Here is a 27,706-nt window from a genome sequence, read left to right on the forward strand (position 1 = left end):
TTAATCAGTTAAAAAAAAAATCTAACCCAGTATTTTAAAACTCACTGGTTATGTCTTTGCTGTAACCTTGACTAAAGCCTCATCTATTTACATATCCCTGCAATTTTTTATTCACAGTGACTAACCTCCTACATTAAAAGGTTTGAAAAGAGAAACTGTAACATCCTTGCAGATACTCTGTAGATAAGCTGCACCTATAGGCTTGATAAAATAAACTGTAATATATTTGTATATATTTCTGAATATAAACTGTATTCTTCATAGGCTTGAAATGTGAGACTGTAACTTGTATGTTAATATAATATGTTTGTGCATGCACTGTAACTTCCTTGTCTTTATCGGTTTGTAAGCTTGGAGCTTTTCTCCCCGGGACTCCGCTGAAAATGGACATGTATCTAGTCGGTCTATCCCGGTGAACAAATGTAAAATAATAAATAATTGGCCCGGAGCCAAGATCGTGCATTGTGGACTCAGAAGAAGCAACTTTTAGGCAGAATGGGAAGCATTTGAGACCGATGTGTGAGGCTACAGTATACCACAGCACATAGCCTGTGAGAAAGACTCTCTATAATGAGTTGTCCTGTGCTCCAATTCCAGCGGAAGTTCCAGTGGACATTCCCATTCCTGTGATGAACCCAGAAGTTCATGATACGAGTTGTGTTGTGCACCTCAGACTGTTCCCGATGCAAAACTTGTTATGTTATGAGATATGGTCGAATCTCTAAACCCTGCTACAGATATGAAGCAAATTGGACATGAACATTGTGTTTTTGTTTCTAATGTATATAGTAATGCATGTCTATCTCTGATGTTGTTTTACGTAAAGGGCAATCTTTTGAAGAGCGAGGACGTAGATCAATATGTGTGTATATACCTTTAAGAAGCTATCCAAGGGCTTGCACAAGTGTGTAAATACTAAGCTCGTGCGAGTTTTACTGCCATTTTGTAGTTAGCTGTTGAGATGTAAGCATGTATGTATGTAAGCTCTGTTTTTTAACTAGTTTGTTCATATTTAAAGATGCTGCTATCCATCCTAATGTGTTTGCATGTATTAAAACATCTGAACAACCCCCCAGGCCTTCTTGTTATATGTATTAGAGACAAATGAATGACAGAGGGAAAGACTTTTGTGCAACTTAGTAAGCTGTTTAGTGCTTCATATAATTTTGTTGTGTTTTAAAATACAAAACTGTTTTTCTTCCAGTGTTAAATATGGCCACAAGAAACTCAGACTGTGTAGGCTGGATTCCTGTTAGCACCCCAAACACAGGTTTAATGTTTTGCAGCATTCAATGCCCACTTGATATCACTGAATAAGATTTCTTGACAGCCTGTTATATTAAAGACAGGTTGATTTCAGGTACTTTAAGACTTGTGAGCTTTTCAGTTGGCTTTATTACAGTTGATTATGACATGTGGTGCCATTATGAGTGATTATATTTAAGATGTTTGCTTTTTCTCTACAATTGTAAGACTGCAGGATCAGTATATATAAGTAGGGATAGGGATGAGCATCCATCTGCAATTTAATTAGTTGTGGATTTAATTATTCTGGTTTTGAGTGTAGTTCCTTTAATTACATTTCTGTTAAATAAAATGTATCCCTTCTGTCACACTGAATGTATTATTAATGAATTGCATCTCACCGTATTTAAGAGACATTCTCCTGAAGCACTTATTTTTCATGGTGAAATTTGCAAAGCCTTCATGATGCCTTCATAAAGGAAGGTTTTCAAATATTTTTCACATACTTGTCTGTTTTGCCAGGGTTTCTCTGGTTGGATCCTGTGCACACCTGCTCTGAGAAGCTTACACTGTGTTTTTTTTTTAACTGTATTTGGTATGCTGGAAGTTAGTATAGAGGATTAGGTACAAGCTGCTTCCCATTCCCTCAGCTTCCATTTGCCTTCTGTGTGAGACTGAGAAAATAATTTTCTGGGGCAGCTGGGGAACTGGGATAGACTCCTCAGTGGCCTCCTGAACTGAATCCATGTTACCTGTGTGAATCTGTCCATGATGTAAAAGTACATCCAACTTTTTATAAACTGAATGCGTTTAGAACATGATTAGAGTTTCTACTTAAGCTGTACTGAATAGTCCAAACAAGGACGAAATTAATATACAGCTACTACAGTATGCTTAATGGTCTGAATACTTTATTATAGGTTCATAGGTGTTACTAGGCTAAGGACCACAAGGACCTTTTTAAACCTAGCCATGCGTCTCAAATCTCTGACAAGTTTTGGTACCCTTGATAAGTATAAGCGGGAGACTGGGAGATGAAATATTTACAGGTTGTCTGTGCCCATTAGAGATGTAGGTGCCAAACCATGGATGAATTTCCTGTTCCCCATCCAGTAGTCCAAGTTAGACTTGAATTGGGTTAGGGAGGAACTCTGCTTCACATAGGTGGGGAGCCTATTCTAGAGACAGGGTAGTCTCTGGGCTGCATACCTGTCTCTCCAGCAGGTCCTACTTATATCACAGGCAAGGTTTAAGTCTTTAGAATGGGTAATCCTGGTGCTGTTTGTTTTGTGGATATGCAGCAGGTCCGTGATGAATGCCAAAAACAGAGGAACAATGACTTTCTTGGACCTCGATGCCAGGTGTTTTTTTATAAGTTGTGCAACATAGACGGATTTCCTCACTACTGTAGATACGTGATGGTCAAAGGCTAGCTTACTGTCTGTGTGTATCCCTATGTCCCTGACTACTGGGTCAACTCTAACAGGTTGTTGTTAAAAATATGTGTGACTGTGCATTCATAAGTCAATGGGCTGCAACAGCTGTATTTTCTCAGAGAAGATTTCTCTGTCTCCTATAATGCTTTCAAGAGAGGCTTGTAAATGTTTTTATAAAGACTCACCCAACGGTTCATAGCAGTGCAGACATTCATGTCTTTTACTTCGTGTCACAGAGCCTACATATTGAAGAGCTGGCAGTGATGTCTGATTTCATCATATCCAGAGTGATACTGATAATTCTTCTAATTAACACTCTGACATTCAAGAGTATCATTTATTTGTGTGTGTATTTATTTGGTCACTGTTGACAGGAATCAAGGAACTCATCCAACTACTGCCTGACGGCCTTGGCCAGAGGCAAGTACAGTAAGAAGGTGCACAGTAATATAAAACAAGGTGCACAGTCATTTAAAACAAGGTGCAGAGTAATATAAAACAAGGTGCAGAGTAATATAAAACAAGATGCACAGTCATTTAAAAAATGGTGCAGAGTAATATAAAACAAGGTGCACAGTCATTTAAAACAAGGTGCACAGTCATTTAAAACAAGGTACCCAGTAATTTAAAACAAGGTCCACAGTCGTTTAAAGCAAGGTGCAGAGTAATATAAAACAAGGTGCAGAGTCATTTAAAACAAGGTGCAGAGTAAATAAAACAAGGTGTACAGTCATTTAAAACAAGGTGCAGAGTAATATAAATCAAGGTGCACAGTCATTTAAAACAAGGTACGCAGTAATATAAAACAAGGTGCATATTAACATAAACAAGGTACACAGTAATTTAAAACAAGGTGCACATTAACATAAACAAGGTACACAGTAATTTAAAACAAGGTGCACATTAACATAAACAAGGTACATAGTAATTTAAAACAAGGTACACAGTAATTTAAAACAAGGTGCACAGTAATACAAAACAAGGTGCGCAGTAATTTAAAACAAGGTGCAGAATAATATAAAACAAGGTGCAGAGTAATTTAAAACAAGGTGCACAGTAATACAAAACATGATCCAATGTCAGTTGGATATCGAGGAAATTAATGGTAGTATCAGAAAAATTCAATTCAAATCTTAAAAAAGACATGGTGTTACCCAGGAAAGACTCAAAACTTCTGATAGAGTATTCATCGCCTTCCCTTAAAATAAAGATGTCATCAACAAAATGTTTATATACAACTATGTTGTTATTCCAGCTATTGAGAGTATCCAAGAACCATTCTTCCTCCCACTGTGCCAACACTATGTTGGCATAACTGTTGGCGCATGGGGTTCCCATGGTCACTCCAGATTTCTGTCAATAATATTCATTCCCATACACAAAGATGTTATACAATATTTCATCTAGAAGACTACATATCAAGTTTATGGTATTATTGGTCTTATATCTAAGTCCAAATGCTTCTATTCCATATTTGTTTGGTATTGAATTTGGACTTAAATATAAGACCAATGATGATGTAAACATTTTGTATATGGGATAGATACATCTATGCACAGGAAGACAACATGGCGTAATCACATGCTCCATAGGACCAGTATGCACCCAAAGCATATTTTTAAAAATATAGCGGAGAATCAAGTGAAACATATACCAAACCTATGCACGAAAGATAAAGCTTTTGGAAAAGGAAAGGCTTATTGATAACTTTATGGAAAGAGGATATAGTAAAGATGAAGTCATAAAAAGCATGAATAGAACATCAGACTTACATATTGGCAAAGGAAGACCATATTTTTCCCATCTATTGAGTAAGGAAGAAGATGAGAAGGAAAATAAGATGAGATTTTATCTTACATATAGCAGTGACAAACTTGGACACAGAACATTCACCCACGAATAAAGTAGGCGCCTATAAATGTGGATTTTGTAAAGCATGTCAACATATTAAAACGGATAATTTATTTATACATCCAACATCTAAGAAGGAATACAGGTTCAAAGGGTTTGTGAATTACAAGAGCAAAAATGTGATTTATATTGCTCAGTGCCAACGCTGCCCAGCCTTCTATGTGGGGAAAACAAATAGAATGTTTAAGGAGCATATCCTGAGACACTGTCAGGACATTAGAAATCAAGTAAATACAAATGCTCTATATAGTGATATTAAAGTTAATGAAGATCACACTTTTAAATTTATGGTCGTATAGCAGGCTAGTAGAAACAATGCAAGGAGGGGATCTGGCCAACTATACCGAAACTGAGGAAACAAAATGGATTATGAACCTTAGAGCGGACTGAATGAAATTGTACCGCTCAAACCCATCTTGAAAGGAAGGGGTCTAAAGAAATAATGCACATGCATTAATCCTGTGTTATTTCACTTTAAAAACTCCAAGCTTTTAGCTAACATTAAGTAAATAGAACATGCACTCTGAATGAGAGGTGTGTCCGTACACCAAAACTTTATTGGTTGATTGAATGAATGAGCTGCTGAATGAATGAGCTGCAGTAAGCTCTTTTTAAACGAAAGGATGCTGCTTTTTCATTAGGATTTGATAAAGGTTCAACAACCGAAAGCGCTTATCTAGACAGCAGCAGCAGGATTACGTTTTATTTTGTTAATAAAGAAACTGATTTTAACAATTTCAATAATTTTACTTCAGCTTGGGTGGCAGCAGCAGGTTTGCGTTCCACATTTACTTGGTTTCCATGTGTACTGCCTTTGGTGGTGAGCTCAGAGAATCTTTTTGTTTAAAACAAGATGCAGTAATTTAAAACAAGGTGAATATCAATATAAAACAAGGTACACAGTAATATAAAACAAGGTGTGCAGTAATTTAAAACAAGGTGCAGAGTAATTTAAAACAAGGTACACAGTAATATAAAATAAGGTACACAGTAATACAAAACAAGGTGCGCAGTAATACAAAACAAGGTGCACGGTAATTTAAAACAAGATGCACAGTAATTTAAAACAAGGTACACAGTAATATAAAACAAGGTGTGAAGTAATTTAAAACAAGGTGCAGAGTAATTTAAAATAAGGTGCGCAGTCATTTAAAACAAGGTGCGCAGTAATTTAAAACAAGGTACACAGTCATTTAAAACAAGGTGTGCAGCAATATAAAACAAGGTGCAGAGTCATTTAAAACAAGGTATACAATAATATTATAAAACAAGGTGTATAGTAATGCAAAAGCAAGGTACACAGTAATACAAAACCAGGTGTGCAGTGATATAAAACAAGGTGCACACTAATACAAAACAAGGTGCAGGGTAATGTACAACAAGGTACACAGTAATTTAAAACAAGGTGCACAATCATTTAAAACAAGGTGCACAGTAATTTAAAACAGGATGCAGAATGTTATAAAACAAGGTGCAGAGTAATTTAAAACAAGCTGCACAGTAAATTAAAACAAGCTGCACAGTAAATTAAAACAAGGTGCAGAGTAATATAAAACAAGGTGCAGAGTAATATAAAACAAGGTGGACAGTCATTTAAAACAAGGTACGCAGTAGTACAAAACAAGGTACACAGTAAATTAAAACAAGGTGCAGAGTCATTTAAAACAAGGTGTGCAATAATATTATAAAACAAGGTGCACAGTAATGTAAGTGAAGGTTCACAGTACTGTAAAACAAGCTATGCAGTAATATAAAACAAGGTGTACAGTAATTTACACCAGATATTACTGTACATCATTGGTGCATAGGAGGTTAACATTTAAGAGGGTCACTATTAAAATAAGAATAATCGCAGAGCATCGTCAATGAGTTCCAAGTATGACTTGTAGATATTCTTGTCATGAATGCACAGAAAGTCCTGGTAACTACAGTACTAATCAACTGGTTGAAAGTATCAGTGGAGAAGAAACTTTTGTTTGACAGTAATAGCAAGCAGCAGGCATTCTGGATCAGCTAATTTATGGGAAGGTTAGCATTACATCTGCAGTTTCAGCTGTTTTTAGGAAGCCTTTGCAATTTGCTGTGAAATGTTTACATCATTGCATTATCTGCTGTTTATATAGCAATCCAGTTTAAACTGAAAAAAGAGCCTTTCTTTGCCTTTAGATTATTAATTTATTTGCATAACACACCTTTTTTGCGATCTCCTTCCTTTGTCTTTAGATTATTAGTTTGCATAACGCACCTTTTTTTGTAATCACAGACTCTGTGGAATGTATTTTGTTATATTTCTGTGAACAAAATTTTTGTTTGCTCTAGTCTGTAATAAAATGGGATTTTGCACTGGAGACTATTTGAATTTGCTTTAAATGGAAACACAGCTGTTTCATTTTAATATGGAAATGGTGCTCTGTTTTGCGGACCAATAAAATCAACTTGCAGATTCCACTCAATAACACCTGAAATTGGACAGTTCTTTGTCATTCTTGGTCAATGCATAGTACTGCTAGATTTCCATACTTAAGCTTTTCTGTTAGCATACCTTTTCCAGTGGTAGATCTTTCCCTCTGTGTTTTATGTCCGTATGTATGTATTTCCATTTGTTGACTACGATAGTACAGCAGAGCTGGTCGGCCCTTTTTAGTGTAGTTCCAGGGAGAAAATCTATATTCTGTACATATATAATAAAAGATTCAGATTACAGCATATATAATAGTGTTCAATGTGTAATTTGCATATGTACACAGAGTGAAAAAGTAAGTGCTTTTCACAATGAAAAGTAACTATTTAGAAAGGATAAGTAGGTATTCATCAGAAGCATCTGATGAAGTAGAAATGGAAGGAATGTGGGTATGAAGAAAAGTTAGTAAAAAAAATACATTGAGGATAAATTAAGTTAATATATGAAACAAGTGAGGGGAAGAAGTGACATTAGCAGAAGAGTATAGGGTAAAGAAGTAAAGTTAGAAAGAAGTACTGTATAGAAGATAAATGGTAAGTTAAAAAATCTAGAGTTTCTAGACTAGTATTGCATTAATTTTAATTTTAAGAATGCAGATTTGGTATTCCATGGAGAGTGATAAGCTGAGAAAAAATATTTAAGAATCTGACTGAGTTCACCATTATGATTATAACTGTGTGTGGTTAATGTGTGGTTAGTTTGTTTTTCTTGAACTAATGAAATATTGTTTATGGTATCATTTGTGATAGCTTGATGTGATGCACATTGTTGGTGGACAATTAGCTCAATTTCATATAGGATATGATTCAACAGTGGCAAACCCATAGTGGAGGACTTCTCAAAAAAACTGGAAAAAGCAGAGGACCCTGCACTGAGTTTTATGAAACTCTGTTGTGGACTTCATATGATAAAGATATTACTTCTTTGAGATGTTAGCAAACTAGTTAATGACCCCTGTGCCAAAGATTAATGTGGTCATGAAATCAATGAATTTGTTCTGATTAATGCAAATCAAGACTTTGATAAGAAATATGAGCAAGGATCCTGTAAAAAGGGGATTGTTTATATAAATCTGAATAACATTAATACTTGTTTAGTGGACTGTTGTAGTATTTTTATTTAGTAACATCATGTCTGCACCTTGATAGTAAACCATGTTTATTAACACATTGTGTTCAGCATGAAGGCATTTTTATGAGTAACTTGACAAAAGCTGAATTTGTTGTAAAGTCTGCAGCCCTGACCAGAGAGATGACTTTTAGTAGAAAAATATTAATAATAATTTGCCTTTCATCAGATAACTTGCCTTTCTGTGTCTTTGTGAGTATCAGTGTAGGCCAATAAACTGCATAATTTAGAAGTCCGGTTTAAGTGCCATGGTCAAGAAATTAAGATATTTGTTCATCTTCTTGCTCTGACAGAATTGCAATTTTTAGTGTAAATCCCTTCATAAAGTCCTCCAAGTTCAAGATTCTATTTGTGGACTCAGTGTAGTTTGAATGTGCAGACTTTGAAGGTTTATTTATTCGCGCAGTAGAATTAGTGTGTTTACAGAATATCCTGGGATTGTCTAGGAGACTAGTTGATTTTTATCTGCAAGATATTCTTCTTGGTCATATTATGGCTTTTTCAACCTTAATTCTATAGAAGGAAAAAGCTTAATCTTGACTCAGTTGTAGGGCAGTTTTTATTTTGTACAAGAAGATGAAGTAAATGCTTTTCTTATGCAAATCTTTTTTGCTCAGATGAGAATTTTTTTTTATATTTAATGTAATTTGCTTTTGGAGGTTAAGAAGCAAATTTGTTAGCTGGAAGATTACATTATTTACTGAATCTTAGGACAGAAATTCAATCAGTTAGCTAGCACATGTTCAAGCATACATCTATATTGAAGTTCCAGGAGTGGCCATTAATATATAGATGGGTTCCACTACATTTTTTATAAGAGCATATAATGTAACTGTAGAGTGGTCACTGGCAGGCAAAAAAGGAATGGGTTTTACTTTTTGAGTTTTTTTGAAAATTGCCAGGATTGATAACTGGGGAGGTAATTTGTCCTGATTGGCTCATGAGCCACCTGTGTGAATTAGACTTCTGCTAGGTTAGATGCATTAAGACATTTTGTTCAGAGGGTGTCAACACATTGACACCATGGTCACCCAGCAGTAGCTTATCTTTTATGTAGAATAGGTGAGGGCAGTTTAAGCTTTTTCCAAATCTTCAGTAATAGTTTGATCAGGAAGATAAGCAACATATAATGTTTGATGAAAGTCTCTTTCTTAGGTTTTGTCACTATCTAGTTTGGACCGTATTCCTGAACTGAGGAAGTAATAACTATGCTATACAGTTTTTATGAGATTTGAATACAAATAAGATATCTCTTCAAGCCCTATGGAGTGAATGATCATGTTTTAAGACATTAAAACAACTGCAGTTATGAAAGTAGTGAGGCAAAATATCTCCATTCTGGACTTCTGAGTGACCCACGTTTATTAATTCAAACAATAAATGGACCAAAACAGCTTCCTCTTTGTCTCTCTAATCATTTAATTTCCTCACAATTAAGAATGCAAAGAAAATCAACCCCCAGTGATGTCTATCACTCTTTTTAATGACACAAATCCATTAAAAGTAAAAACAGTTAAGCACTTTCATCCATTTAGGCTTCATCAGGACTAAATTAATGAAATCTCAATATCTGAGTACTGTCTTCAATGTCATATGATATAATAATGTGATGCACCCACTTAAAAGTCATTTAAACTTTGTAAATTGTCTCAGGCTTTAACATAATTACTTAAAAAACAGTCTTGGCATCATAATCCATTATTTATGATGCCGTATACATCACTAATATTTTATATTCAAACCAAAAATTAAAAATATAATTTTAGTGACTGCCTTTTACTGGTGTCAGTGGTGAGGATTAAGGCTCCTTGATTACTGACTCTGGGGGTAAAGTGGGGCCATCACATATTAGTGGCAGTGATGGAATATTAATTGGACTTCAGTTGCCTATAAGCAGTTGTCAGTGAAGGTGTGTGTACTCACAACAGCCACAAGATAAAACTGTTGTGACACTGAAACTCTGAATGTTTGTTTATTTTTTGTTAGTTTAGTCAGGGAAAGCAGGCAAAGATGTCAGCAGACAACTATAGCAAACTGACAAAGAAACAGTTGGCCAAGGTGTGTGAAGCCAGAGGACTGGTGCATGGCATCCTGACAAAAGAGGATATGATTTCAGCCTCAATCGTTGCTGCAGCATGGTCCAGCAACCAGGGAGATAGCCAGTCCTGTGATGGGGATGTGCAGTCTTTGGAAACAGGACAGCTCACCTTTTCCATAGAGGACTTAAAAATCCATCAGGAGATAAGGAGATTTCAACTGGAGACTGAAGGAAGGGAGAAGCAGTGTGTGCATGAACTGCACTGTTTGGATGCTGAGGAAAGGGAGAAGCAGTGTCAGCATGAACTGAAAGCCAAATGTATGGAGGCTGAAGAAAGGGAGAAGCAGCATCAGTATGAACTGTGACATTTGGAGGCTAAAGAAAATTTGAAGCAGTGTCAGCATGAAAAGGAGATAATGACTCTTCAACAGAGTCATGGAGGTAACTGGGAAGGGAGTAACCAAACCCAGAAGCAATAAATGTCAGTAAATTTCTTCTACAATTTATAGATGGTTTTGATAGTTTTATTCAGTTTTATTCATATATTTGAAAGGTATGTGAACAGTATGATGTTGCCCAAGAGCTCTGGGTTACGGTTACAGTTACAGTTCTAGACCCCCTTACTCCATGGTAAAGCTGTAACTGCTGTTTCCAAATTGTCTGTTACTGACTGTTTAAATTATGAAAAAGTAAAACAATGTTTGCTAGACTGTGTTGACTTAACACCTGAAGCTTGTAGAAAAAAGTTTTGTGAGCATAGATGCAAGGCAGATGAAAGTGTTTGTGATTATATTGCTGTGTTAAGCACTTACTTTCATAGGTGGGTGAGTGGGTGTCAGGTCACCACTTCTGAAAGGTTGGCAGACGTTTTGGTGAGTGAAAAAGCCCTTAGCACTTTGCCTAAGGACATGAGAGTCTGGTTAGCAGACCAAAAATGCAACTCTGCAGATGAGCTGGGGAGAAAAGGGGATCTCTACTTCACAAGCGGGCACCATTGCACAAGAAGGGGATACCCAATGCTGCACATGGATATAAGGGAATCCATAGTGGGCAGCCTAAACCACATCAACAGAATCTACCTATAACAGGGGAAGCCACTAGTTCAGGTGCACAGCCAGGATCAATGGCTAGATGTTTTAAATGTAACTAGAGAGGCCATGTAGCATACAAATGACCACTGAAGCAAGGTGGGGGAAAAAAAGTTGAATGAGCCAGTAAGTGGGAATAACCACCTGTCAGTGGTAAGTTGTCTGGAGAAAACAGAGGTACCAAACTATCAACGGAGATTGTATCCTGTCTTAGTGGATGGAAGACAGGCCACTGCTAAGAGAAACACAGCTTCTGACATAATTGTAAAGGCTGCAATTTAAACATTGTTTTACAATCCTTGACACATTCCCCTTTTAAACCATCAGCTATGTATGAGAAAATTTTAACCTGATAAACTGCATTTTTAGTGGCACAGCTAGGAGAATTTCAGAAATACAATGCACGTTTGATTCTCGGTTAGAGCATCTTCTGTGTGTCGACATGCGTGAATGGGCGGTCCTTCATTGAAGGTTGTGCATTAGGCCCGTTAAGCCAGCACGTAAAAATCTACTGCCAATCATTAGCGGACTGGAGTTCCACTGTGGCGACCCCTTACTGGGAAAAGATGAAAGACAGAAGACAAGCCCTTTCCTCTAGACCCCTCTTATTAGATTTTTGATGGGGATAGTGTGTCCGTGTGAATCAATTCCTCTAGTCTTCGTAAGGTGGTGTAAGAATCCACTATTAATCAGGCTATCAACCTTCCAGATGTTCTTCATTCCACATTGCTGCAGTCCTAACTATTGGGTAGTCCGCTGTCCAGTCGGCCCGAATACCAAAGTATATGGCTGACGTCGGTCAGGGCGCATTAGACTGACGTCAGTACGTCAGGGTACTAATGCGCATGACCGATGTCATATCCTCAGTCTTTTTTGCCGCATGGTCCGATGCAGAAGCAATTTTGCGAGTGCAGGTTGGCGTTCTGAAAGTTTCTGAAGTCAGAGTTTCAGACCGAATCAAAGTTGGCTAAGTACCCCGTTGGGGAATATTTTGGTTTTTCTTGCCTCAGTATTTAACAGGATGTCAGAAAAAGTGAATAACTGTATTTCTTGTGGGAAACAGATACCTCATAGGGATTACCATACTTTGTGTATACCTTGTTTAGGGCCTGAGCACGACGTTATTGGATGCCGCTCTTGTGCTAGATTTAACAAACGCACTATTAAGAGAAGGTTAGACTGTGCCAGGTTAGTTTTTGGGAAGCGTTGTAATTATAAAATGCCGTTGGATGCTCCGGCGCCGCTTGCCAAAAGCGCAAGGACAAAGCAGCAAAGCCTAGAGTGGAAGAACCGACAGTCCCTGACGCCGGTTCTTTAGAAAACTCAGTGGAGCCGGAGGTTCTGCCAGGTGTTTCTTTGGAGTCTCAGGGAGAGACTTTACTGTTACAGGATGTATCCTCTCAGGAAGTAGGCCAGGCTGAGGGGGCTTCTCAGGTGGCTGTTCTTCCCTCTCTTCCTAAGGTGGTTAGAGCCTCCCCTTCTGTTTCCAAGGCTTCTTTCAGAGGCAGGCCAAGTTTAGCTTCAGTGGGGGTTTCTCCTAGTGCTTCAGGGTCTTTGCCTAAGAAACATATGCTTAAAATGGCAGAGGATTTGATTACTATGATTAGAGGTTCTATGCCCCCTCCTGATAAGAGGCCTAGGGTGGAACCTGAGTTTGAGAGTTTTGAGCAATGTTCGGAGGCTTCTGAGTCTTCGGCTGAAGACTTGCAGGAGTTTCCTCCTTATTCTGATTCTGATATGGATGATTTTACTCCTTCAGCTTCTCCTCCTGAGGATTTTTCATTTTCAGAGACTCTGCATTCCATGAGGGAGCATTTTAAATGGGAAGGTCAAGATTTCTCTGATTCCAGGAAGAGGCTTAGGGAATTCTTGTTTTTACCCCAGCATAGGCCTTTAGCTATACCTCCTGTTCTGAATGTGGTGGAAGATGTTTTTGCAGAGGCTTCCCTGAATCCTGATTCTTTGCCTCCTGCCCCAGTTAAACCGGATAGGTACTATAGGGTGCCTGAAGCTCATAAGTATCTTTTTAAGAGTCCTAGGGCAGACCCGAAACTGTCTCTCAGGGGCCTAAAGGTGTGAAGGCCTCTGTTGTTAAAAATCCTGTTCCTCCTGATAAAGAGGCAAGGGCTTTGGATAGATGGGGAAAGAAAGTGTATACTTCTTCCACTTTAGCCATGAGGGCGTTGAATTGTCAGTTTCACATGTTAAAATATCAGAATTACCTCCTTTCACAATTGAAATCTAAGGTGGATGCTCTGGCAGAAGGTATTGAGTGTAAAGAGTTGCAGGATTTAGTTCATGTGTCTGAACAGGTGGGTAAACATTCCTTGCAGTGTGGTTTTGATGCTGTGCAGGCCTCCTCGAGGGTGGCTGCTACTGGTTCTGTTCTTCGTAGGCATGCCTGGTTGAGAGATCAGAATTTAGCTGAGCATGTTAAAACAAGGATTTTGGATGCTCCTTTGCAGTCTGATGTGTTGTTTGGTTCGCCTGTGGAAGCAGTTTTAAAGAAAATGGAGGACAAGGCTAAGTCTATGCAAACTGTTAAGGATTTTTGCAGGTGCAGCCTCCAAGTTTAGTAGAAATTGGCCTACTAAGGGACGGACTTATCCTGCTTATGATTCCCAGTCTAGGGGTAGGTCTAGGCGTGGTAGGGGCAGAGCTCAAGGTTCTTTTAGGCCTAGGACAGGGAGTTCCCCTGCTCAGACTTCTGGTGAGGGCAGGGGTCAGTCCTTTCGTAAGCAGACCCAATGACCTGCCTTTTCAGCTGCCAGTACATTCTCGCCTGGCAGCACCTTTGGGAGGAAGGCTGTCTCTTTTCAAAGAAAATTGGGATTTAATTACCCAAGACAGATGGGTTCTGGATATCATTCACCACGGTTACAGGTTTTATTTCCATACCTTGCCTCCTTTCAAAGGCATGCCAGACATTCCTCCTCTACAAAGAAAAGAGGCTCACAAGCAAATTTCTCTGTTGCTCCAAATAGGGGCCATTCAGCCAGTTCCTGTGCCAGAAAGGGGCCTAGGATTTTATTCTCGCCTGTTCCTAGTACCGAAGAAGGGGAACACGTGGAGACCAATTTTGGATTTATCTATCCTCAACACTTATCTGGACATTCCCAAGTTCAAAATGTTGACATTACAACAGCTTTTACCTCTGCTGGGCAAAGATCACTGGATGGTAACTTTAGATCTCAAGGAAGCTTACCTTCATGTGCCTATAAGACTAAGTTGCAGGAAGTATCTGCGTTTTCGAGCTGGAAATTCTCATTATCAGTTCTTTGCATTGCCCTTTGGCTTATCCACTGCACCCAGAGTATTCACAAAGGTTCTGGCTCCAGTGATAGCTTACTTCAGGCTAAAAGGAATTCAAATCTATCCTTACTTGGACGACTGCCTGATTCTAGCTCAAGAAAAGGAAGACCTTCTACAACATTTGGATTATGTCATAGCAGTGCTAAGATGCCTAGGGTATTCTGTGAACGAAATAAAGTCCAGTCTAGTACCCTCTCAAGACATGTGCTTTCTGGGTGTGAGACTGAATACAGCAGCCCAGATGGCCTTTTTAACCCCGGACAAACAAAAGAATCTTTCCAGTTACTTCCATCAACTATCTCTTCAGTCCGGGCTGACTGCAAGGACAGTCCTTCAAGCCTTAGGGTTCATGGCATCTTGTATTCTGGTGCTTCCCAATGCCAAACTGCATATGAGGAAGCTGCAATGGTTTCTCAAAAATGTATGGACACAGCACTGCCAGGATTTGGACACTGTCATTCAAATAATACCTTGCATTCAAAAGGAATTTTTGTGGTGGGCTCAGGAATGTCACCTAAACAAGGGACTCTCTGTGACCCGGCCAGAGGCGAGTCAGATTCTAACGACAGATGCCTCAGACATTGCTTGGGGAGCTCATCTAAATGGAAAGAGGATACAAGACAAGTGGCCTGCCAGACTACAGCATCTACATATCAACATGAAAGAGATGTTAGCAGTCCAGTTTGCATTAATGGCTTTCAAGGAGTTACTTCTTCCAGGGCAGGTGTTGATTCTAACAGACAACACAACTGTCATGTGGTACATCAACAAACAAGGGGGAACACATTCTTACCCGTTGTGCAGGCAAGCAATGATTTTATGGGAGACTGCGCTCAGCTTGCAACTAATTCTTCAGGCAAGGTTTCTGCCGGGAGCACAGAACTCCTTAGCAGATGTGTTAAGCAGACAAATCATGGATCCCCACGAGTGGAAACTGGATCTTCATGTATTTCAAAAATTGACAGTGTCATGGGGAACTCCAGACATAGATCTGTTCGCTTCTTCACTAAACCACCAGCTGCCAAAGTTTTGCACAAAGAGGTTTCATCACACAGCTTGGAAAGTGGATGCTCTTTCTTTCAGTTGGAAAAATCTTCATGTGTATGCTTTTCCACCTCTGCCTCTTCTCCCAAAGGTGCTTCTAAAGGTCAGACAAGACAAGCCAAGGATGATTTTAATAGTTCCAGATTGGCCTCGGCAGCACTGGTACCCATTACTGAGGAGTCTGGTAAGGAAGCCTCCATGGCCTTTACCCTTGATTCCACACCTGTTGTCTCAGAGGGACGGTCACCTGCTCAATGTCAAGCTTCACTCTCTTCATCTAACAGCCTGGCATATTCTGTTTTGAAAGACAGCAGGTCTCAACTTCCTCAACAAGTTTTAAATGTGATTATGGAAGCCAGAAGACCTAGTACAAGGAAAGTGTACGCAGAAAAATGGAAGAGATTTTTATTTTGGAGTGCAGCAAACAATTTGGAGATTTCTGAGCCTAATTTGAGTGTGGCTCTTCAATATCTTACTGAGTTATTGGACAAAGGTTTGTCTTTCTCTTCCATTAAGAATCATGCTGCAGCAATTTCAGCTCACTATGATTGTGACCCACCATTGTTTTCGCATCCTTTGTTCAAGCAATTTCTTAGAGGGCAAAGAATATAAGACCCCACGTGAGCTCCTACTCCTGCTTGGGATCTCAATTTTGTGTTGAAGAAACTTACTCTGCAACCTTTTGAGCCTCGGCTACTGCTGAATTCAATTACTTGTCATGGATGACTGCTTGTTTGTTGGCCTTTACTTCTGCAAGAAGGGTTTCTGAATTGCAGGCCCTTATGGCGGTAGAGCCTTTTTGATTTTTCATAAGGATAGGGTATCTTTACGTACTAATCCTTCCTTTATGCCTAAGGTGGTTTCTAGTGTGGCTTTAAACCAAACTATTCATTTGCCTACTTTTTATGCAGATCCCCAAAATAAAGGGGAAAAGATTTTGCACACTTTAGATGTACACAGGCAATTGCGTTATTATTTGAGCAGGACTAAGGATTTTAGGCAGTCTCAGCAGTTGTTTGTTTCTTTTGCTTTGGGTTCAGGGCAAGCCTGTGTCAAAACAAACTATTTCTAGGTGGATTGGGTTTTGCATTGCATTTTGTTATTCCCATCATGGCAAGGAGATTCCAGCTGGGATTAGGCCTCATTCCACTAGGGCTACTGCCACTTCAACAGCATTTCTAAGGGGTGGCAACTAAGGATATTTTGGAGGCAGCTACTTGGAGTTCAGTGCATACTTTCTCTAAGCATTATCACCTTCCTCTCTACTCTAAGTCTAGGGCTGGTTTTGCCACAGCTATTTTGCAAGGCATGTTGTCAGTTCCTGCTTCCTTATGATTTGCCAGCCTCCCTTACCTCTGCTTTGGGATTCTACCCAATAGTTAGGACTGCAGCAATGTGGAATGAAGAACATAGTACAGTTTTGTACCTACCATAAATGTAGATGTTCGAGGATCCACATTGCTGCAGTCCAATTTACCCTCCCTCCTTCCCCTCTGTGTTTAGGGGTGGTTGTGTAGGTGAGGTTATATTCTGGTAATTTTGTATATATTGTACATATTTTTGGTGCAGGTATGTTTGGAGTTTTTGGTTTTGGCCTTATCTTTTCAGGGTCTTCTGACATCTGGGGCAAGAAAAGACTGAGGATATGACGTCGGTCATGCGCATTAGTACCCTGACGTACTGACGTCAGTCTAATGCGCCCTGACCGACGTCAGCCATATACTTTGGTATTCGGGCCGACTGGACAGCGGACTACCCAATAGTTAGGACTGCAGCAATGTGGATCCTCGAACATCTACATTTATGGTAGGTACAAAACTGTACTTTTTCTTTCCAAATTTGTCAAATAAAGGGGAGGATAATGTTATACCTTTTGGACCTTCATAGAAAAGTATGATTTTATCTACATAGAAGCAAAAAATTGAGAAAAATCATAACAGTTATTTGTTTATTTTTCCAAATTGAAATTGGGCAAATCAGTTTCTAAAGTGACTTTGGCTGAATGGCTGACTGATTTTATTGCATTCATTTATGAAAAAAATTGGGTTTGTCTTTACCAAAACCACCAAAAGCTCATTCCACCAGGTCTGTGGCAACCTCATCAGCTTTCTTATCTAGCTCTTGATTGAATGATAATTGTGCAGCCTCTACCTGGGTTAATCCTCATTCCTTTATTGCTCATTACAAATTGGATCTGGTCTCTAGGGGAATAACCGTGTTTAGCTCTGTGGAGATCAGGAATATCCTTCCTTAGAGTCCTCCAAGGTTATAAGTAGTTGAGGACTCTGTCCCAACAGTTGAAATATTAATGTGAATGACAACAGCAGATAAAAAAAGTTGTGTACTCATCATAACATTTCATCTGTGTTGTCCATTTTTATTCTTCTTCAACTTCCTTCCCGTCCTCCAACCCCCCCCCCCTTGCTTATTGACTTTGGTTCCTACAGCATCTGTGAATCCTTCCAAAAGTTCCTTTATTTGAGTTCCAGATGTGGTTTCTTCTTTTCCTGCGGTGTACAACCTTAAAGGGCAGCAAACAAGATCTGAGGAATGTTAGGGGACCAGGCCATTATAGGTAAGGGAGGAGCTTGAGAGTTTTTGTTCCACAAGCTGGTAAAAGTGGTCAAGTTGGATCTTGACCCAACAGTTGAGAAAGAATGAAAATGCACAACACAGATGGAATGTTGTAGTGAGTACATAACTCTTTTTTTTTTTTTTTTAAGTAAGTTTATGAAATAACAGATTTTGCATTTCCTGAAGGAAACCAAAGTCTGAAACTCAATTATTCACATTATTACTTTAGTCTTCAATTATTTGCCTAGAAACCATAAATTTTATGAGAACAGACCTAAAATATGAGGCAAAAAATAGGGTCCCTATTAGAACCATGAAAGTTTAAAAAATCGAACGGCTGAAAGCTACTCGAGATCAGTTTTCTGAGATTGCAGTACAGTGAAGATTGGAAAATTTGCCCTTTTCTCACTGTAGTGTGATCTCTGAGTCGGTATATATAATTAGCAGGGGGTGTGGGGGACACCCCCCCCCCCTCACATAACCGATTTCAAGTAACCGAATATGCACATTTTGGATACTCTATGAAATAATGGCAAGTCAAGATATATGCTTTGTGGGAGATTTCAAAGAAATCCCTAGGAAGTGAACTGTGCATTTCCTCTTTTTGTATTTTTGTTTAGTGTCTTCAACTCTTGTTTTCTTCTTTTTTTTATCATAATATTTAATAATATATTTGCAAACATTGTATTTGGTTCTGGTAATTTTTGCCCTTATTGACTTGTACCCTTAAAGCAGGAATCACTATCATTTGTAATAGCTGAAAAATGCATTGTTTTGATAGGTATGGCAAAAATCTAGTAGTGGAAGCTTTGATTGTGATATTGGGGTAGGTCTGGGTAACTGTTGTAGTACTGGGAAAGGTGTACTGCTTCCCAATATGTAAATGTATGATTGTTTAAAGTGTGTTAGAACTCACAATGCAGAGTCCTGGAATGTGAAGACTGAATTACTGAAAGTCTGTATTAACGTATTCTGTGTGTAAGATTGCCATTTCTTGAAATGTTCCCTTTTCTGTAATGTAAGGTGAGCTGGGAGTTGATAAGTTAGAAGTTTGGTAGTGTGGGAGATTTGCCCCCTGCATAAAAACAGGTTTAAAAGAAAATGAGTGACCAATATTTATTCTTCTATGTTTTCATTCCTTTTTTTTCTGGAGTTTCAGGGCAGCTAATAAAACTCTGGTGCATACTCCTAAGCATGACTGAGCACTAATCTGCCTCATTAATGTTTTCTGCATTATACTGGGCAGTACTGTGGATATGTCATTTATGTATACCATATTCTGTTTGGATTATGTGTGCGCTCTCTCTCTTTTCCTGAAACTGAAAAAGAGCCAATATTCCAGTTCAACAATAAAGTGCACTTTATTTACAGTTTGCTGGCTCCATGTGTCATGATCCAAGACCATCATTTGTGTATCTATAATCGTACTAAAGCATAAATATGCTGCAGAAGACCTTGTTTATGGAATGGCGACCTTAAAAGGAGGGGGAATTTGTACTTTTTGCATTTAAAATAAGCATACTAGGACAAACTATAATATTAAAGGGACAAATTAAAAAAATCACATTGGCTCACTTATATATTGTTTTTCAAATAGTAGATGGGTTATTATGAATGAAATGCTACTTTGTTGTGATTGTGAAAAAAGTATTAGTCTATGTGTCTGATAATTATTGTGGATTTAATATTATTCACTATGTCCCCGGAGTATGTGCTTTCCTTTGTCTCCTTCATGGGCACTTTGTGAAATAGCTCTTTGCTCACTCTTTCCACCATGTCATTCACTATTTCATATGCTTTATCCATATTCTTCCCATATAAAGGAAATAAGTGGTATTAACTTCCTACAGATTATGATAGGCATATTGTGAATACACTGAAACATTACTTGTAATTAGTAAGGCAATAATCACCCTGGTTGTGCCAGCAAGATATGCTTGAAGGACGAAGAAGGTGCAACATGAATGAGTTAAACTGAAAGTAAAATTAATATTTAACTTCAGAATAAAATAAATTGTGCTGGTTAATAATTTACTCCTAAGAGAAGCAAATTCAGCTATATCATCACTTAAGAATAGTGACAACAAATGCTTGGTTAATGACACCATTAATAACCCATGCTTTCTTCAAACTCTAGAAATAGTTTAGAGAAAAATAGCTAATAAAGATCTTCATCTTTGAAGCGAAATAATATTATAATCTTTCTGTGTTAATCCAGGTTTTAGTGACATAGCATTTCCCCGACAATTAAACCATAATTAAACATCAAAGCATTAATTAATAGGTTATTGAAATTCTTTCAAGGAGAATATTTGGCGAGCAGCAACAGGAAAGCTACCAGTAATATATATATATATATATATATATATATATATATATATATATATATATATATTTTTTTTTTTTTTTTCTGATTTGAATGCAGACTGCATTTTGTTGCCAGCACAAAACTTGTATGAAGTATCTATAGCACAGGTGGTCTATAGATTTACATGGGGAACATAGTATTCCAATGTGTTGAAAATTGGCATCATGGTTAAGATATTCACCTCCCTAGCCCCAAGGTATAGTGTCCAATCCTGTCCAATGTCAGATGCTTGTATGGTGCTTGCATGTTCTCATGTCTCTGTGAGATTCCTCCCACCTCCCACAATTTCAGTTTTCAGATGTTTTTCTGATTTCCCTTTTGATTTTCATTTGCTGACATTTGCTCACCATACCAAAGATGGGCACATGGGTATTTGAAGATGTTGCGTAGTCTGACCTTTCCTTTGCCAGGGATCATGCTAATACATACCCCTCAGCTGTCTAGAGTTTTGCTTCATATTTTTGGTATGTTCCTTGTAAAACCTGTGGTTTTCTGGCAAATCACTTAGGACTGAAGTCACTAAAAAGGTGTACGTTTGAGTTTCAAACTTCATATCCTTCAGAAAGTGCACGTTAATGCAAATTCTGTTATTCTAGCAAATTTCCAAGTTTGTAACAGCAGTATAATATGTGCTTATTTTTGGGCCTTTGTCTCCCATTATTTTACGCTTTATCCAGATTTATTGCACTTAGAGTGTGAGAGAGGTATGTGCTAATGGTGGGCAAGGTCAGTGCATCTCTGATGGCCTATTTATGCATGTGATATAGCCCAGCAGCTGTGGGTCAATAAGCTACTGGCTGACAGGTGTCCAGTTACCCAGTCTGGGTTACCCAGGATAACTCAGTGAAATCTGGACGTAAAACCAATCATTCTGCCAAACATGAAGTAATGATTGCTATACTGAATGTAGGTTCACTGTAGGATGCAACTTGGAAGTAGATGGCATGATAGCAAGGAGGAGAGTAGACATCCTGTGTATCCAGGAGACAAGATTCAGGGGGAATGGGCAAATCTTGGCTTGGGATCTAATGGCTACTACTCAGGAAGAGGACAGACTGTAAATAGTGGGTGGGAGTTGCAATGAGGGAGAGTCTTCTGAGATGTCATGAGAATTAATGATAGACTCATGGCAATCAGACTCCTACCAAGTGAAGATAACAATTCTAGTGCCAGTGCTCAGGAAGAATGAGGACATTCACGACTGTGGGCAGTTCTGAGGTACCAAACACACTACGAGAGTAGTAGAGAATGGTTATTGATAAATTAATACACAGAGTAGTACAACATAAAATGGGAAATTATGACATTTCATATTCTGATCAGGATTCATATCAACTATGATGATGATCAGAGTGAGGCATAATGGAGTAGAAGATCGAAATGAGAAAAAAATGCAACTGGGCATTAGGCTTGGAGAAAGCATGTGATAAGGTCTCGAGATTTGGGCAAACCTGTGATGGATCAAAGTCACTGAAACATTGGTAGAATTACTGCAGGTTATGTACAAGGAACCAGTGACACAAGTACAAACAGTGTTCCCAGTGGAAATGTGTGTGCATCAGGTTTCCACTCTGACCCCACTGCTGTTTATGCCGGTAATGGTTACAGGACAGATCAACATAGCTACTGTATGCAGATGATGTGGAATTACAAGCAGACTGTGAATGGGAACTTCAGCAAATTATAGGGGAAGGAAATGCAAAACTGAAGGCAAATGGTATGAAACTGAGTACAGAAAAGTCAGCTGTCATGTCAGCAAATGAAAATCAAAGGGGAAATCAGAAAAAGCTGAAAACTGAAATAGAACGGAAAATAGTGGAATGCTAGCAGCTTTCATTATCTGGAAGGGGTGATTGAAGAAAAGGGAAGCCTAAATGAGGAGGTCAAAGCCAGAATGAGAGAGAATGCACCCAACTGTCACAGAGTGGTGGGGGTAGTATGTGACAGAAGAATGTCAAAGAAAATGAAAAGCAAGGTGTGCAAAACAATGGTGTGTCCAGTATTACTGTATGGTACAGAAACCTGGGTATTAAAGGCAGGGCAGCTGAGGAAGCTAGAGGTGATGGAGATAAAGTGCCTGAGACAGGTGATAAGATGCACACTGTGGGACAGAAGAAGAAGAAATGACATTAGTAGAGAAGCAGTAGTAACTCCAGTTACAGAGAATGTCAAAGATAACTGATCACGGTGGTTCAAGCACATGTACAAGAAAGCAGAAGAAGATTTGGGAGAGAAGGTGAGCGGATGGATTGCATGAGGCCAAACCTGCACCAGTTAGACAGGTATCTATTAAAGAAGGTAGGGGAATGGCACTGAATCGAGAGAGGTGGCAGCAGTTGTGGCACCACCCTGACTCCATGTAGAAAGTGATGAAAATGTGGGTGGTTGATGGAGACTACCAACACTGATGTTTCAGGGGATGGCAGTATGTGGATACTGTCATCTGAAATGCAGATGGCAAATAGTGCATCACCCACATTGGTGGCATTTTTATTTATATATTTTTATTTTGTTTTATACTTCTGTACCACAGGAAGCAGCTTATTAACAACCACTTAATCTTCTGCTCTGACTTTCAGACATTCAATAGAGGGTATTACTCACAACTTGAAGAAGGTATCAACCTGTTTGCAGAGAACAGCAGACCCAGCCGAGTAGTAGCTGATGGCAGTGACATCTGAGAGTGAAGAGAGCCTGGGACAACAAATAGCAGCTTTGATGTAGTGATGTTTGCTACAATGTAATGAACTTCTTAGGGGGATGAGGAAGGCAGAGTTAGGGTTTACAGCAGTGAGTAATATCAGTGCTGAAAAGTGGAAGGTTTTATCTACTTTGCTGCAGTACATGGCAAAAGGGCAGAATGAAGGGTTCTACAGGAAGGTCTCTAAGACAGATCAATGGGATTTCTTGATAAAATACGAAACTGGCTTTCTCTGTATGTAAAGTTTAAAACAAATAAGAAATAAGGGAGCATAATAATGTGCTTAAATGACGTCTAGATCTCCCAGATCATAGTTTCATAGGAGGTTACTAGGCTAGAGGCCTTAGAGCCTTTTTCAGCTTAGCCATTCATGCCCCCAAATTTGTTACATGCCTGTGACTTGGGGCATCTACAAACTGTCCCTGTTCATAAGGGCCACAGGTGACAAGCTGGGGTGAATTTGTGATTTCCCATCCATTGGTCCAAATTTCATGACTGGATGACTGTACAAAACAAGGGTAGGGGAAAAATGGGCTATGTACATCAGATGGATGTTAGTCATTTCATGACAGCTATGAATATGCTTTGTTTTAATGAAGGTTAGAAAGCTTCTGAATATCACTTGTATGGTAACTGAGTATTGGTCGTTGGGTGCGGTAACAAAGGTCTGGAATATATGGCCAGAAATAAGGGAATATGAGGGGAAACACAGCAGCTGACTTCTTCTGCCAGAGAGTTTATATTTTCAAAACAACAAATGTGATATTTAAAATGTATTTCTTTTTTCTTTACTTGCTTTTATTTCTGGTCACAACAAATGTAATAAATGTATTCCTATAGCCTTTACAATTTACACTGACTAGAGTATTTGGAGTCTGTTGGTATCAGTCTCAAAACTGTCCATTAGCAGTCAGTTAGTCTGTGTAACTTTTTTTTTAAACATTTTTATTGATTTTCATGAAATACAATAATACAAGAAATGTGATATATAAATATACACAATATGTCTTAAAAACATCATAACATGGAACAATAACTATTTACAATGTCCATAACAGATATAATGTCATTGTTGTGATTACATTTTATCTAGTAGTTTTTCAAGCTTCAACCAAGTTAATTTCTTATGTGTTATCTTAGTAGTCCTTTCTGAAATAGCTTGCAACTCCCTATTGCATACAAGTTTAGCTAGTAGTAAAAAATCTGTAAATGATAGGATTTTTTTACACTTCCAATTTGACATAATGATTTTTCTTGCAATTGCAAGCATGGAAAAAAGAAGGTGCACCTGTATTTTGGGGATATGTGTTGGTATTGGTGCATTGAACAGTAATAATGAGTCAGATACTTCACACTTGTCCGATCACAATGCTTTTATAAAATGTCTGAACTCTATCCATAATGAAGTTACTATTTTACATGTAAGAAACGTGTACCCACTCTGCACAAAGTATTTCCTCACATCTCCAATATTTATTAAGATTTTTTTTTTATATCATGTCCATCTTATGTGGGGTAATAAAGCTTCTATAGATGTATTTCCAAGTGAAGATTTTCCAAGAAGGGGATGATGATGTGCTACTAATTGATTTAAGTACTAATTCTTTATCACTATCTGAAAAAATGGAGATGTTTGTTCTCTCTGTGAAATTCCATAAGGAGTCCTCTGGGATTTTCATATTGGTTCTTAAAGATTTATATACCTGACAATGATAGAATATTATTAATGCGCGAAGTGTTTATTTCACAAAGAAGAAAAAGTATTTTAGGTAAAGGTGTTGTGCTGATGATATGACATGTTTTGAATTCATTAACTACGTAGTCTCAAAATAATTGTGTTCAACCAGTTGTTGTGCTTTGTTATAATTGACCATAACAGAACATGGTTCGTGGATATTATTATTGCAGAGAAACTGGTGCCAGAAAACTAAGCCATTTTCTTCCATTACTTTTATTTTAGATACATTGAAAGAGTCTAGACATGTCTTTGTGTATGCTATGGAAAATATTAAAACTATTAAGCTTTTTGTCATATGATTTTTATTATCTTTATAAAATTATCTAATATATAAATAGTGAAATGATAATTTTTTTATTCTTATTGGTATTGTAGAAATGGTCTTTGACAACAAGGAAGATTTTTTTATTTTCTGAGAACATACTATTGTCAATATTTGTGTCTATGTCAGATAATAAGATACTTACATGGAGATTTTTTCCAATTAGAACTATGAGGCACAGGGAACTAATCTAAGGGGGTGGCGAAAGCCAACACATTCTGGCTAGGCTTATAAATGCCCTTGGGCAGATAGCCTAGTACTTACCTATGAACCATTGGCTCATCGCATTAAATATGGTCTATTCCCCATAAAGTTCTAAATTTGGGAATGCTATTCCCCCATCTTTTCAGCTACTGTAGTGCCAAGCATGGCTGATTCTTGGCTTTTGAGGAAACCATAGAAAACTTATTAACATAAAATTTAGTTGCTTCATTAACTTTTTGGATGGGGAGGCAATTAAAGTTTGGAAGTAGAACAACATTTTGGGTAATATGATCATTTTTATTAATGACAGTCTTTCTTCTATCGTGAAATATATTTTATTCCATATATTTAAAAATTCCTTAACTGTAGATAATAGGTATTTGTAATTTGTTTTTAAAGTATTATTGCAGTTTGACTTTATGTATATTCCTAAGTACTTAATGGTGTCATTTGCCCAGTTAAAATTGTGCTTTCTTAGTAAAGTATTTACTTTTTTATTTATTAATAATGTTTCTGTTTTGGTGTGATTAAAGCTTAGGCCTGAAACCTCTTCAAAAACTTCCAGGGATTTTGTTATGATTTATAGAAGAATCTATATTTCCATCTGTTAGCATGACATCGTCCATAAAAAGTTGTATTTTAGAAATGTAGCTTGGACTAACAGAAAATCCCCTTATATTAGAACTTGCTGTTATGAAGTTAGTTGGAGGTTCTATTTGTAGGGCAAATAATAAGGGGGAGAGTGGGCAGCCTTGTTTAGTGCCTTTTAGGATGTTGAGTGGACCTGATAAAAAAGCACCAATTTTGATGAATGATATTGAGTTAACATATAGTCTGTTAATTATATCGATAAAGTCAGGGGAGAAGTTATATACTTCTAATACTTTAAATAAATAGGACGAATTTATAGAGTCAAAAGCCTTGTTTAAGTCTAGGCTAATATTTTTTTTCCTGTTGGCATGATCTACTAAGGAAAGGAGCCTGATAACATTGTCTTGTACTCTTCTATTTAGGATGAAGCCTGGTTGATCATCACCTATTATGTTAGGCATCAGTTAATTTAATCTGTTAGCTAATATTGATGTAAACATTTTATAGTCCACTTTTAATAGTGAAATGGGATGATACGAACTTACTATTTTGGGGTCTTTCATTGGAATTCATGGCATATTTCCAGGAAGGGAATGAGCTGTCTTTTTTCCGAATTCCTCAAAAGCTTGTAAAAGTATCTTTAATGTATCGTCTGTGAGTACTTTATAAATTTCTACTATTAATCAATCTAATCCTGGGGCTTTATTGTTCTTAAGGCTTTGAATCCTCTGTTTTAGTTCACTTAATGTTATTGGTTTGAGAAGTTTGGTATTCTGTTCTATTGATAGTTTGTCGCCTATGTTCTCATTTAAGAAGTTATCTTTTGCGAAGTTGGTGTTAATGTTTGGATTTGTGCTATTTATTATTTTGTGATGTTTTCTGAAAATCTCAAGAATTTTTTTCTAAATCTGTTATAATTTTAGTTTTATTTTTAGTTTCGTCAACAATTTCCCTTATATGTTTAACATTGGTTAAGTTTTTTGATTTCACAGCTAATCTATGCATGTTTTTGGATTAACAGAGTAAGACTGTGATTTGATTCTTTCTAAATTTATTGCCACTTTGTGATTATGAATTTCCATGTAATCGAGGTTTAATTGTTTCAGTTCTGTGTTTGTCTTTATTATTTAGATTTTTTTTAGTTCATCAATTTTTGATTGTATTCTTGATAGCGTACTATTCCAATCCTTTCATTTGTTTAGCTACCAGGTTTTGATTTTACCAAAAATGTAAGATTTCAGCGTATCCCAGACAATAACTTTAGAAGTACTATCATTGTCATTTATGTCTAGAAATATTTTGATTTCTTTCAGTAACCATTCCTTAAACCCAGTTATCTTAACAATGTATGCTGGTATTCTTTGCCAATATACTAGATGACTAGATTTCATGTGGATTTTAAATAAAATAGTGTTGTGGTCAGACATTGGACAGGAGCTAATGAAAACTTCCTGAATTTTTGAGAATAAATAGTCTGTAACCAATACCTTACCGATGGTAGTTTGTGTACTGAATCTGTATGAGTAATGTGTGTATTTTAGGGAT

General features: G+C 37.7%; 1 protein-coding gene across 2 annotated transcripts in view; it reads left to right on the top strand.

Moving 5' to 3' along the window:
- The window catches only part of LOC122806652 (immunoglobulin superfamily DCC subclass member 4-like), a 2,205,210-nt gene that overhangs the window by 316,752 nt on the left and 1,860,752 nt on the right, over positions 1-27,706 (top strand). The window lies entirely within an intron of this gene.

This window comes from Protopterus annectens, chromosome 7.part0 (assembly GCF_019279795.1).
Source record: "Protopterus annectens isolate FY-2018-M chromosome 7.part0, PAN1.0, whole genome shotgun sequence".
NCBI lineage: Eukaryota > Metazoa > Chordata > Ceratodontiformes > Protopteridae > Protopterus > Protopterus annectens.